General features: G+C 43.8%; 1 protein-coding gene across 2 annotated transcripts in view; it reads left to right on the top strand.

The window, feature by feature from the left end:
* The first annotated feature begins 464 nt into the window (after window positions 1-464).
* LOC135212698 (heme transporter hrg1-A-like) overlaps window positions 465-13,154 on the top strand; it is an 85,397-nt gene continuing 72,707 nt past the window's right edge. For both annotated transcript variants that reach the window (XR_010313968.1, XM_064246384.1), the window contains exon 1: window positions 465-611. The gene's annotated coding sequence lies outside the window, so the exon portion shown is untranslated. The remainder of the gene's footprint in view (window positions 612-13,154) is intronic.

Below are 13,154 nucleotides of genomic sequence, written 5' to 3'. Positions count from 1 at the left end.
GAAAATGACACTGTATTCTGTAGTCATTGAATCTGTCAAGAATGATATCTACCGTGAGCATCCTAAATTAGAGTTAGTTAATTAATATATGATGCGATTAGTAGCCGGTAGGGTATGTAGTAAATTACCACAGGGTAATTGACAGCACAAACAGAATGGAGCAAAGTGCACATTATTTATATGAATTACTGCCAACCGAAATAGCATATTGGCTGTGTATTAAAAGGATACAAAGAGGAAAAAATATTATTAACATCTAGAATTTACAGTGTGACATGCCGGATGTTCTTTACAAAAAGAAAGATCTGTTACTTAATGGGTTTAGTGAAAAAAAAATAGGAGTAAAGTACAAAAGAACCTATAATTAGGTTATATGTGTATGGTTCAAGTTCTTTTATTATCATTTAGACCCCTCTCTCAATGCTTAGCATCATAGTTTTGATAAATAAGTAGTTACCCAATAGTGACTATGATTGGTTCCGCAATTAGTGGAGTGCGCTACCAAATCCTGGACCCACCATCTCCCTCGATCAGCTGATAAGGTGCAGAACAAAAACAAATCAGTCAGTCCGTCGTCTGACTGTAAGACGCCCTTGACAGCACGAATTTTGGTAAGTACGCTGTTCTCTCCTGGTTAGTTATTACATGAACGCTATTACTTAAATGCAAGTGATAATGTAACGTATCAACCTCTTTGTATTTAGATTACTGATATAGCTACTACTACCTACCTATGTGGGCTGTTTTGGTGCTGTTACAGTAATAGGTAAGCAGCTGGACCAGATAGCCTAGCTAACTGTTGTAGGGTACGTAGCTAGGTACCAAGTATGAGAATGAACAAAGGATAGCCTTGGCCAATCTAGCTCAGGTTTAGACGGTAACGTAGAGCTATAATACATTATTATATGAAATTTTTATCAGGATACTTTGATTACTAAATTGGTTTCTACCTAGGCTAACTTGGTCATAGGTAGTTTACGGCCCCGGTGATTCTAGCTCATTATAGGGTTGTTGTTTGAGATTAAGCTGGCCTTGTGCCAGCACGGGCTCTTGCTCGTAGAGCAGCCTGTATTATTATAGTGTATGAAGTGTTTTGGTAGGCTGTACTAGCTCATAGGCTAATATGAGCTTCTACTAATAGGCCTAGTCCTATGTGAAATGGCAGGCTTAAACATACAGATGGTATATTTAAATTACTAATCAAATGACTTGAAGATGTTCTTGTAACTTAAGGACAAGTTTTTTATCTATCCAATGGACGTGATGTGCCAGTTGTAAAAGTGGATCTTAATCCCTAGGCTATGTGCTCCTATGAGAACAATGTACAAACCTTTATCTTTTAGTAGCCTACATGGATATAGGCTAGCCTAGTTTAGTGAAAGCAGGTTTGGTTGTTGAGGTTTTGTGACAAGTTAGTTGACCAGCTGGAGTTGAGTACTACCTAAATAGTAGTCACTTTTTTTCTATGGTCATTTTTCCTTATAGATAGGTATGTGAACTCTTCCCAGCATTGCTATTGTAGGAGTTTATCAGTATTTTCTAATTTGACTAATTGACAACTTGACTTGTTTGTTGGTTGTAATGATTTGTGGATTGTTGTAAGAATGATGATGCTTGATAATTCTTTTCCTCTTTAGAAAGATCAGCACTGCAGACATGGGTGTGATTAAGTGTGTGTTAAATTCAAGTCATCTGTGACTATCGTTCCTCATATTCAATGTACTGCTCACAAAGGTCTGAACTGCATCAGTTACGTATGTGTCTGTAGGCTGTCGGCCTACAGGGAGAAGTACAGGTTTAGGAGGAAGAATTGAAAGAATGTCCCATCATTGTTTCAGGAAGCAATACAGTAGATCTATATAACTATTCCGCTGCGATCTAGACCATGGCAGTTGCCGTTTTACCAAGGAGATTACATGCTAACCAGACAGTGCTTGATTCATTTTACTTGGCTGGTGCATTTGCTAGTGTGATGTTGTGGTTTCTGATACCACGATCACTTCTGCTTCCGTCCCCATTTCTCCTGATTCTATTGGATTGATCGCAAGACGTCCTTAGGAGAGGAAGGATCTACTGAAGGCATTGTGACCTTCTGTAGGCATTCTGTGAGAGCCTTCCCTCTGCTTTCTTGGAACATTTGGCTTCGGCAAAAAGATCCCCACCTGCACCAGCATCAGCTGACCCCATCACCCCTCCCCCTAGGACTGAGTACATTGCTCCCATGAACATTCCTGCTGTTCCTGCTGTACCTGCTCCTATACCTTGTTTTCCCTCTCGTCTTTCTCATCCATATTTCTAGTTTGATGCAAGTATATATGAGAAAGGCCTGACTGGATGGCTGCCCTCCACTAGAATGTCAAAAAGTCTTCGTTTTCATTGCTTCTCTGTTGGAGGTGAATGTGATGGAAGCACCTGTTTGTAAGTCCAGGCAATTGTAGATGGTGCAGGTAGATTGTTGCATGAGGTCACTTGTAACTGATCTCTATCACATGGGTTTTCTCCTTCTCAGTTCCTGGTGACCAAAGTTGCTCCAGGTCACCCATATGTCGTTTTTGGTAGATGGGACATTAACTCATGCCTTACTGGTGTTCCACAAAAGGAAGAATCCACATTCCTCCAGACAATAGGATGTTAAAGTTCTCCATAGGTCTTGTATGTCACAGGATATTCTCATGATCATTCCCTTGGCAATCTCGAACATGGCTTACCCTGGTCAGGTTGTGGGGACAGCCTGGTTGTTTGGCTTCTGTTTCAAGACCTTGGCAGCAAGGTGACCATATTTGATCATCTTTGGTGACTATGGACCTTGACTCAGTTACTGGGACTCATTTTAGACACTCCATGATCATCTGAGCAGGGGCAGAGTCAGTAGATTCTGCTTTACTGTATGGTCTCTGTATCTGCGAAATGTAACCCTGCCACATACGTCCATGTAGATATACTGGAACTAAGGTGATGAATTAAAGTTGTAGGTTCTTTATACTCCCATATATTTAAGACAGACAGACACTAATGTGAAAGTGTGAGGGAGTCCCATGCTTGTCACACATCAGCAGCCACTCAACAACAACTGGTTTATGCATTGCACATGGCAGGAAATAATAGTGGTGTTGTCACATATAATTGCAATGTTGCCATGATGCATAATCAAGCTAGCGATCTTACAGTAAGTATAATGGTTTGTAGAACACTCGTGTTTAACATATGGGAGACGGAGAGGAGGGGAGAGGGAGAAGGAGAGGTTATTGTTTGTAAGGGGACTTGCCCTCCAGGACTTCAAATATCAATGACTTATAGGGGATTACTTCTCCTCTTCGTTTTTTACAGGAACTCTCTGGGGTTACTTCCCCTCTTCGTTTTTTTACTGGAACTAGGACCAGCTTGAGAGTCAATGGACCCCTGTTGCACAACAAAGCTGTCCAGAGAAATTTTTTCTGCCATCTAAGTAGTACAGTGAAACATTGGTTTTTGTACATAATCTGTTCTGGAACCTCCCACAAAGTCCAAAATGTATGAAAACCAAAACAATCATTCCCATCAGGAATAATGGAAATACAATTAATGCATTCCAGAACCCCAAAATATTTTTAAAAATACATTTTATAGGGAATAAACATAGTTTTACATATAGAAAACTATGAGTAATAAATATGAATGAATAATGAAACGAATAATAAACAATTAATATAACTCATACCTTTATGGAAGACTTGTTAGCATATGGAGAGAAGAGGAGGAGGAGGAGGAGAGGTTATTGTTTGGAAGGGGAATCCCCCTCCAGAGGGATTTCAGGTATCAGGGACCTATCTGTGGTTACTTCTCTTCTTCATTTTCTACTGGCACTATCTAGGGTTACTTTCCCTCTTTGGTTTCTACTGGCACTAGGAGCAGCTCAAGAGTCACTGGATCCTTGTCACACAACAAAACTGTCCAGAGACATTTGTTTCTGGCATATCGGTAAAATTTGCCTAAAGTGAAAACGGCATTGTCATTAAAGATGGAGACATGGATTTCAACTTCTTTGTTGGGATGATAATTCTCCACAAAATCTTTTACATCACTCAGCTTTGCAAACATGTCATCAGTCACTGAAGCACATTATGTATGTCCATTCTCATTTTTAATTTTTCAAACCAGCCTCTGCTGGCCTTGAATTCACTAACAGTAGCACTTGTAGGCATTTTCTTACTGTGATCGGTATGCAGCATCCTCCAACACTTTGCTATGAGTTCTTTCTTAAATTTATAGTACTTTTCACTATTATCACGGAAGGGCTGGCACTTGGAACTTTCTTTGGTCCCATGATGGCTTATTTAGCAGTTGCATTCAAATAAAAAAGCACAAAAAACACCGAACACAAAAGCAGAATGGGTCACGAGAGAACACAGGATGTTTTGTTTCGGCGCTCGGTACAGTGCCTAGTCATGTGGTGGGCCTCAGAATGAGCGTTTTCAAGTGTACAAAATCAAAGGAAACAAACGAAACTTGAGAAAATTTTGTTGGAAAAAGTCTAGAAAAACCGAACCATACGAAAACCAGTTCCACTGTAATTACATAGCTAAGAATTTCTAAGTAGTACCAGCAGCTAAAATTTGAAAATTACAGTAGCAATTCTTTTGTTTTGTTGTAGGCAGGTATGCCCGCCCACTACTAGGGTAGCAGATAAACACATAGCAAACGAGCTCAATTTATTTTTGTCGGCTTCCAACGAAGGTTGCAAGCATCGGTTCTTTAAAATTGGATATTGTTTGCTTACTGGTTGTTACTAGACTATTGGTGAAGTACCATATGATTCTTTTCCTATCCTTTGGCTTTTGGTTATTTAGTCAGGGATTAGTTAAGAGACTTTTTGGACTTTTCGTATGATTTTGACTCTTGCTTTTCACCAATGATGTCTAATTCAGGAGTGACTAGTATCCGTTACTGTAATAAGGGTTGCGGACACAGTTGATGTCTGCCAAGTACGACACTCATATGGTATGTACGAAGTATAAGAATCAAAGTTGCTCTCCAGAATTAAGATGTTCTAAATATATAGGTTGGGATGAGAAGCTTAGGCCGGACATCTAACCAAAGGACATTTGGCTGACGGACATTTAGCCGAATGGACAATTGGTCGAAAATTTACAAGTGTGAATAGTAACAAGCAATACTTTAACCATTTTAATTAACAGTTTATTGCTAAAAAATAAAACTATAAATTTTAAAAATATGCAGTAAGATGTATGTTCATAAGTATTTAAAGATTGTGCATAATTGCTCTCAGAAAACTTATTCTTTGATACTCCTCACATTTCTCAATGATAGACATGAGCCTTGTGCTTAATATCTCGTACTTCGTCTTCGATGATCTCATTGCAATCCCTGAATTTACCATCTCGATTATTAACTTCCAATTTCATTACTCTATCCTTAGCTTTGAAACTAGACGGCAAATAGAAGGGTAGGTGATTGTCATTTTCAGTTCAAACGCTGTGTGCCATCCCTCAATTCAACAGTTGAGATGGTAAACTCAAAGTAAATGCCAATTGTTTTCAAACTGTTAAGATTGCTTGTTATAATTGACAGAATGATAGCGGGTGTGACATACATGTAGGTACGTCTAATACATTTTCGGCCAAATGTTCTTCTGTCAAACGTCTGTCAACCAAATGTCCGCCGCCCAAATGCCTGTCGGCCAAGTATCTGGGAGCCGATGAGAAGCAATGGAAGGTTTTGCCAAATCCTCTCATATTTCTAAATTGGAGAAAGATAGGTTACGTAAAGCAACTGTTAAATATGAATCTTTAAAACCCTCATTTGATGTACCTATTATTTCTGTATTGTCTCCTAAACCCAGGATCTCGTCTACACCACCTAATCCTTTACCCAGCTCCCATGTTTCTGAACCCAGTGTCGTTGCCAGCCTCGAAGCGAGGTTCAAAGTTATAGTTGTTAGCTAACACCATTGCCTATTTGGGGGAGTCTGTTCATGTTTTTCTTGACCAAGAGAAAAGTGAAGTGTTGGTGGAGGAGTTGGCTGTCCGTCCCACCAATTTTCTTAGATGAAGGTCCCTGACATACTCCTCCACACCTGGGAGAAGTCATACTGGAGGGCCAGGAGAGGTCGGTGGGGTCTGCCCCTCAGTCGCACCTGTTGGTGTTTCCCAGGTTGCGAAAGACAGCCATTGCAAAGGCGTCTTGGATTGCACGCATTGCCTTTCTTCCAGTTTATATACTTCTTGTCCCAAGAATCAGTGCTTATGGCACAGCAGTGATAAGTCTAGGCCACTGAAAAGGTCTGGAGCAAAAGTATCTTGCACCCCTCAAGTGTCCCTAAGAAGGCTAAAGAAGCAAAACCTTCCTGCCTTTTCTGGGATAGCCCAGGGACTTTTTCCTTTGAAGGCTCTCGCGATCATCTTAAGTGCTCTGGTTTGGTGTGCCAATTAACATCAGTTTCTGCTTTAGCTCCGCAAGCAGTTCCAATGAGTGTATGCACATCTGACCACCCAGTTCCTCAACTCTTTTGCTCCTGAGCACCCAGTGTCAAAAGAGAATTTTGTGTCTCCTTCAGTAGCTCACAATCGCCCCTACGCTGAGCTTTCAGTCAGACAGACAGGCTTCTGGCACCGAGTATCCAGTGTCCAGATATCTCTGTGGCGCCAGAGCGCCTGTTTGTGCAGGAATGCCCATTGGCACTTGAGCTTCCTTTGGCGTTTGAGCGCCCATCGGCACATGAGCACCCTCAGGCACATAACCGTCCATTAGTCCTTGAGTCACCTGCTTCAGCTATGCTCCCGTTGTCCTCTGGGCACCCATTAGCACCTGTTCACCCACTAGCATCTGAGCTCCCTTTGGCATCTGAGCGCCCATTGGCAAAGAAACTTCCTTTAGCTCCCGAGCTCCCTTCAGCACCATTACTCACACACGATGATCTGTGCACAGCACCAGTTCTTATAGTTGCATCTTCTAGTTTGGCTCTTCCTGAATAAGGGAAGATGCAATGGCTGGTGCAGTCACATATGTAGATTGTGGCTTGAAAGGTTTGTTACTGGAACAGACAGAATTTCTTATCTTCCACAAGTGCAATGAATCTGGCCATACCACACTTTACTGAACTCAGCAGGATGAGTTTTTAGGTATTCTTCTACCTATTTTCTTACAAGCTATGACCTCTCCTTTAGAAATCGTTCTTCTAAGAAGGATGGTTGGGTGGGCTGAACCCCATCTGGTTCATGGTACTTCTACCTCCCTCCAAGTACGTATAGGTCTATCTTATTGTTAAGACCAAAGATTTGTTCCACATATGAACAAATGGCAATTTTTATTCAATTTGCATTTTTCATAACTTACAAACCTGAAGTCTTAGCGTTATATACGTACTGCCCTCCTCCGTCTCTTGTACTGAGTTAGAAGAAAGACTGATGCATCATGAGGTCCCAAGCTTGGTTGGTGACCAGCTTCCACCTCGTAGATGTATGGGTTGCCAGATTCCACAGATTCCTTGCTTTACAATCTTTGATTGTTTTTAACTGGTTTCTAGCTGGTGCTAGAAGATTATCCTGTTGTTAAGACTCAGGCTTGTAAGCTATGAAAAATGTAAATTAAAAAAAATTAGCCATTTTGGAAAGGCCTGCTATTCTCAGATTCATACTTCCCCCAAAATTCCCCAATTTAAGATGAGGAACTCGGCCAAATTAGTATGCAAAATCGGCTATTGGTGTATTTTAGAACTTTCATGTACTGGGAAAATCCTAATTGCTGTAAAATGACTTTTTCAGAGGATGGAAGATGGAAAGTACTGTAGCACTTTAACTTGTATTTTAATGTATGACACTTACCTGGCAGGTATATATACAGCTATATTCTCTGTTCCACCTGGCAGAAATTTTCAAAACTCGCGGCAAACGCTAGTAACCTATTAGTAGTTCAGGCAACCACCACCCCGTTACCGTGGCGCTAGCGCTAGGAACCGTTCCCAATTGGGCCAGATTTTCTCTGCCAGCCGAACCGGCAACATTGTTGGTGGTTCCCTGCTAGGATTTTCATTCTCGTTGCTGACTTTTCATGGATTTTTGGTATTGTACTCGGAAACGTTAGCTTGGCATTCGCTTTGGATTGTTCTTTTAAGATGTCTGATACTGGAAGTATGTTTAGAGTTTGTGTAAAAGAGGGGTGTAAGGTAAGGTTGCCGAAAGCTTCGGTCGACCCTCATACTATTTGTAAGAAGTGTAGAGAGAATGTGTGTACTTGGGAGAATAGGTGTTTTGAATGTGAGAATTTATCTGAGAAGGAATGGAAGATATTTATGAAATATGTTGAAAGGCTTGAGAAAGATCGTGTAAGGAGATCTGTTTCTCGTAGTGAGAAGTCGAATTCTTCTAGCAAAAGGAGTGAATGTGTTTCCTCTCCAGCTCCTTCTAACGTAGAATTGGTAGTTCCTTCTCCCCAGGTATCTCCTGCGCCCGCTGCTGTATCGAAGGAGGCGAACGATACACAGGTTGTGAAGGTGTTCGCTGCCCTTGCGTCCATGGGCGACCAGATACAGCGACTTACGGATAAAGTTAATGCTTTTGATGTCAGTGCTCCTAGACCTAGACCTCTGTCAAGCTCCCAGACCCAAGGGAGAAGGCATGTCGACAGTCGAAGGGAGGCGAGAGAGGTTTTGTCGCGGTCAGGCGTCCCTTCGAACAGTCCTGTTGCAAGTTCCCAGGCTGTTGCAGTTCGCCGCAGAAAAGGCGTAACTGGGAAGTGTGCATCCTCGGATGGTTCGACATCTGAGCGGGAATGTCGGTATTCAGTTGTGTCTCGCCCCCTCAAGAGGACTTTCAGGACATCGACCGCTCTCGAGAGACATGCTCAAGATCGTGAGGCTTGGAGTAGTCCGGAGGTTTTGTCCTCCTCGGAAGACGGGGACGCAGTTCCGATCAAGAGGAAGAGGATCTTTCGTGCTAAAGAGGACTCAGTACGGCCTTCTTGTTCTTGGATTTCGATGAGAGACTCTCCTCCATCTTCTTGCTTGTCTTCCCCTCGTCTCTCTCCGTCGGGTAGAGTACAAGATCGCTCTCCGTTACGTCGCAGTCCTGCTCGTAATCCTCCTCCTTCGTCTTCTGCCATTCAGGAAGATAGTACGAAGGGTTTCTTAAGGGAAATGCAGTCTAAGCTGGCAGTTCTTGTGAAGTCTTGGGATGCTCCTGTGCAGGCATCTTTGAGGCGGAAGGACGATTTCCTTCCCGTTAAGTCTTCTAAGACGGAAGACAAGGGTGCGTTCGCCGAGGACGCAGGACGCACTGGCGCTACGAGGACGGGCGATCGCTTGGTTATTCAGGACGCAGAACGCAGGAAGAAGAAAATGGTTTCGGAAGAAGCAGGACGCAAACGTCAGGACTCGGGATCAATTGTGGACGCAAGAAGCAGGCGGCAGGAAGCAGATGTGTCTACGATGGACGCAGGACGCAGGCGGCAGGACATCGATAGGCGGCAGGACGCCGATTCTTCGTTAGCCGCAGGACGCAGGCGGCAGGACGTTATTCCGTCAGCGAAGCGTCAACACGACAGTGATCTGCAAGACATTTCTTCAGCAGAAGAGGATTTAGATTTGGTTGAGGAGAAGAATACGGAACCGTCTTCAGATTACAAGATTCTGACTTCACGTCTTCTTTCTATTTTTGAAGGGGAATTCAAACCAACGGCTCCTTTATCTCCCTTATCGCAGTTTTCCAAGACTAGGACTCCAAAGAAGTCCTCTTTCCTTAAGATGACTCTGTCAATTTCGGCAAAGAAGGCCCTTCAACGTGTGAATGACTGGATGAAGGATAAGAAAGAAGCGGGAAAATACTCTTTTGCTTTTCCACCAGCTAAGTTAGCATCGAAGTCAGGAGTATGGTACGCTACTGGAGAAAGTCTAGGCCGGGGAGTACCTGCCTCCTCCCAGGGGGACTTCTCCAGTATAGTGGACAGCTTACGCAGACAGGCGTTACAGTCTGCTAAGGTCTGGTGGACTTCGTCCGAGTTTGACCATCTTTTTAAAGGGATTTTTAGGACTTTCGAAGTCTTCAATTTCCTAGATTGGTCTTTGGGAGCACTGGCGAACTCCCTAGAAGAAGAAGATTTGCAGGATATGGAAGCGGCTAAGAGCATTATGTCCTGCATGGACAAGGCTCTGAGAGACAGAACGAATGAACTGGCTTCTTTGTTCACAGCAGGAGTACTGAAGAAGAGGTCGCTGTTGTGTTCTTTCGCTTCAAAAGGGGTTTCAAACTCTCAGAAATCGGAGTTGCTGTTCTCTCCCCTTTCGAAACAGCTGTTTCCTTCAGAGGTGATTAGGGATATAGCTCTATCCCTTTCTCAGAAGGCCACTCAAGATCTTCTCTCGTCTTCAGTTAAGAAGTTCTTACCATCCAAGTTGGTTAAGAAAACTCCAAAGGAGCCTAGGCCTTCGCAACAGCCCTTTCGAGGCAGAACATTCGCTCGACCTGCCTTTAGGGGTAAGAGAGTACCCGCTAAAAGAGGAGCCAAGACCACCTCTAAACAATGAGATCTCAGTCCTCCAGACGACAGTGGGAGCCAGACTTCAAGGTTTTTGGGAAGTTTGGCAGAACATGAAGGCAGATCCCTGGGCTGTCAACGTAGCTCGGGATGGGTACAAGATTCCTTTCTTGAAGAGACCTCCTCTCGCAACATCTCCGAGAGCCCTCGGGGCAAATTACAACGATTTAGTGAAGAAAGCGGCTCTGTGGGAGCAAGTAGCTTCCATGCTAGAGAAAGGAGCCATAGAGCCTGTTCTGGATCACGAATCTCCGGGATTTTACAACCGGTTGTTCCTGGTTGCAAAGTCCTCGGGAGGTTGGAGGCCAGTTCTGGATGTAAGTCAACTGAATCTTTTCGTAGAGAAAAGACCAAGTTCACTATGGAGACGAACGATTCAGTACTGGCAGCGGTACGTCCAGGGGACTGGATGGTGACCCTGGACTTACAAGACGCATACTTTCATATTCCGATTCATCCAGGAAGCAGGAAGTATTTAAGGTTTGTGATTCAGGACAGGGTCTTTCAGTTCAAGGCCCTGTGCTTCGGCCTTTGCACAGCCCCCCAAGTATTCACGAGGATGATGTCCAATGTGGCGAGATGGTTGCACTTAAGAGGGATCAGAGTGTCTTTTTACCTGGACGGACTGGTGATAAGATCCAACATCAAGAAGTCAATGTCTGGAGGACTTGAATCAAACATTGAACTTAGCAAAAGACCTAGGTCTTGTGGTAAACATGGGAAAGTCTCAATTGAATCCCCAACAACAGATAGTTTATTTGGGGATTCAGATATCGTCAGTGACTTTTCGGGCTTTTCCGTCCCCCGAAAGGCAAGCCCTATGCATTCGGAAGGTGCAGGACTTTCTAGAGAAAGACCGATGCTCAGCAAGAGAGTGGATGAGTCTACTGGGCGCACTCTCTTCGCTAGAGAGGTTCATTTCTTTAGGAAGACTGCACATGAGACCTCTACAGTTTTTCCTGAAGGATTCATGGCCAAGAAAATTGCAACCGGATTCCTTCCAGTTTCTAATTCCTGCCGAAGTGAAGGAGGAATTAAAGTGGTGGCTAACTCCAGGCAGGTTAAGCAAGAGGGGATGTCGCTTCAGCAGAAAGAGCCCAGACCTCATCTTGTATTCCGACGCGTCGGACGCGGGTTGGGGAGCGACATTAGGCCCTCAAGAGGTGTCGGGACTTTGGAGCAAGGAAGAAACAAGTTGGCACATAAACAGGAAGGAACTGATGGCAATTTTCTTGGCCTTGAAGCACTTCAGAGAGTTGATTCGAGACAAGACAGTGCAGATCAACTCGGACAACACCACGGCTCTGGCATACATCCGCAAACAAGGAGGGACTCATTCTTTTCTCCTTTACAAGCTGGCAAAGGAAGTTCTGCTTTGGGCGGAAGAGGAAAGCGTTGTTCTGCTCACCAGGTTTATACAGGGGGAGAAAAATGTGAGTGCGGACCTGTTGAGCAGAAGAGAACAACTTCTCCCGACGGAGTGGACTTTGCACCTGGAGGTTTGCCAGAGCCTGTGGAAGTTGTGGGGCCGTCCGGTAGTAGATCTGTTTGTGACAGCCAGAACAAAAAGATTACCAACCTATTGCTCTCCGGTTCCAGATCGGGAAGCAGTGGTGGTCGATGCGTTCCTGATGGATTGGACAAACTTAGATGTGTACGCTTTTCCTCCGTTCAAGGTACTGGGGAAAGTTATGAAGAAGTTCAGGGAGAGCCAAGGAAACGAGGATGACCTTAATAGCCCCGTTTTGGCCGGCCCAAAGTTGGTTCACAGAGGTACTGGAATGGACAATAGATACGCCAAGGACTCTTCCTCTAAGAGTAGATTACTCAGACAACCCCACTTCGACAGGGTTTCAACAAGAATACCCTCGCTCTGGGTCTGGACTGCGTTCAGAACTATCGAAAGTCTTGTCAGAGCGAGGGGATATTCTAGAGAGGTGGCCAGTGCAGTGGCTTGAGCCCGAAGAACCTCCACAATTACAGTATATCAGTCGAAGTGGGAGAATTTCCGGAAGTGGTGTAAGAACAGGAAAGTGTCTTCATCCAGTACCTCTGTGACCCAAATCGCAGACTTCCTTCTATACTTGAGGAAGGAATTGGGTTTGTCAGTTTCGACAATCAAAGGTTATAAAAGTATGCTAACCTCAGTGTTTAGACACAGAGATCTAGACATCTCTAATAACTTAGACCTTAGAGATCTGATTAGGTCATTTGGTACCAAGAAACAATCCCAATGCAGGCCACCTGCTTGGAACCTCGATGTTGTCTTAAAGTATTTAACCTCTAGCAAATTCGAGCCTTTAGAGAAATCCTCTCTGAGAGATGTTGCTAAGAAAACTATCTTTTTAGTCGCTTTGGCAACGGCTAAAAGAGCTAGTGAGCTTCAGGCCATATCGAAGGAGGTGGGATGGAGACATGGCAACACAGTGTGTTCATTCCAAGAAGGTTTCTTGGCCAAGAATGAGAATCCAGCTAATCCTGGCCAAGATCCTTTGAAGTTTTGGGTCTGTCTGAGTTAGTGGGTCACGAGCAAGAAAGAGTTCTCTGCCCAGTGAGAGCATTGCGTTTTTATATGGAAAGAACAAGAGAGATCAGAGGGAATTCTGATGCTCTTTGGTGTTCAGTTA

Source organism: Macrobrachium nipponense, chromosome 41, assembly GCF_015104395.2.
Source record: "Macrobrachium nipponense isolate FS-2020 chromosome 41, ASM1510439v2, whole genome shotgun sequence".
Classification (NCBI taxonomy): Eukaryota; Metazoa; Arthropoda; class Malacostraca; order Decapoda; family Palaemonidae; genus Macrobrachium; species Macrobrachium nipponense.
Note: the sequence above shows the minus strand (reverse complement) of the source record. Positions and strands in the feature narration are given on the sequence as shown.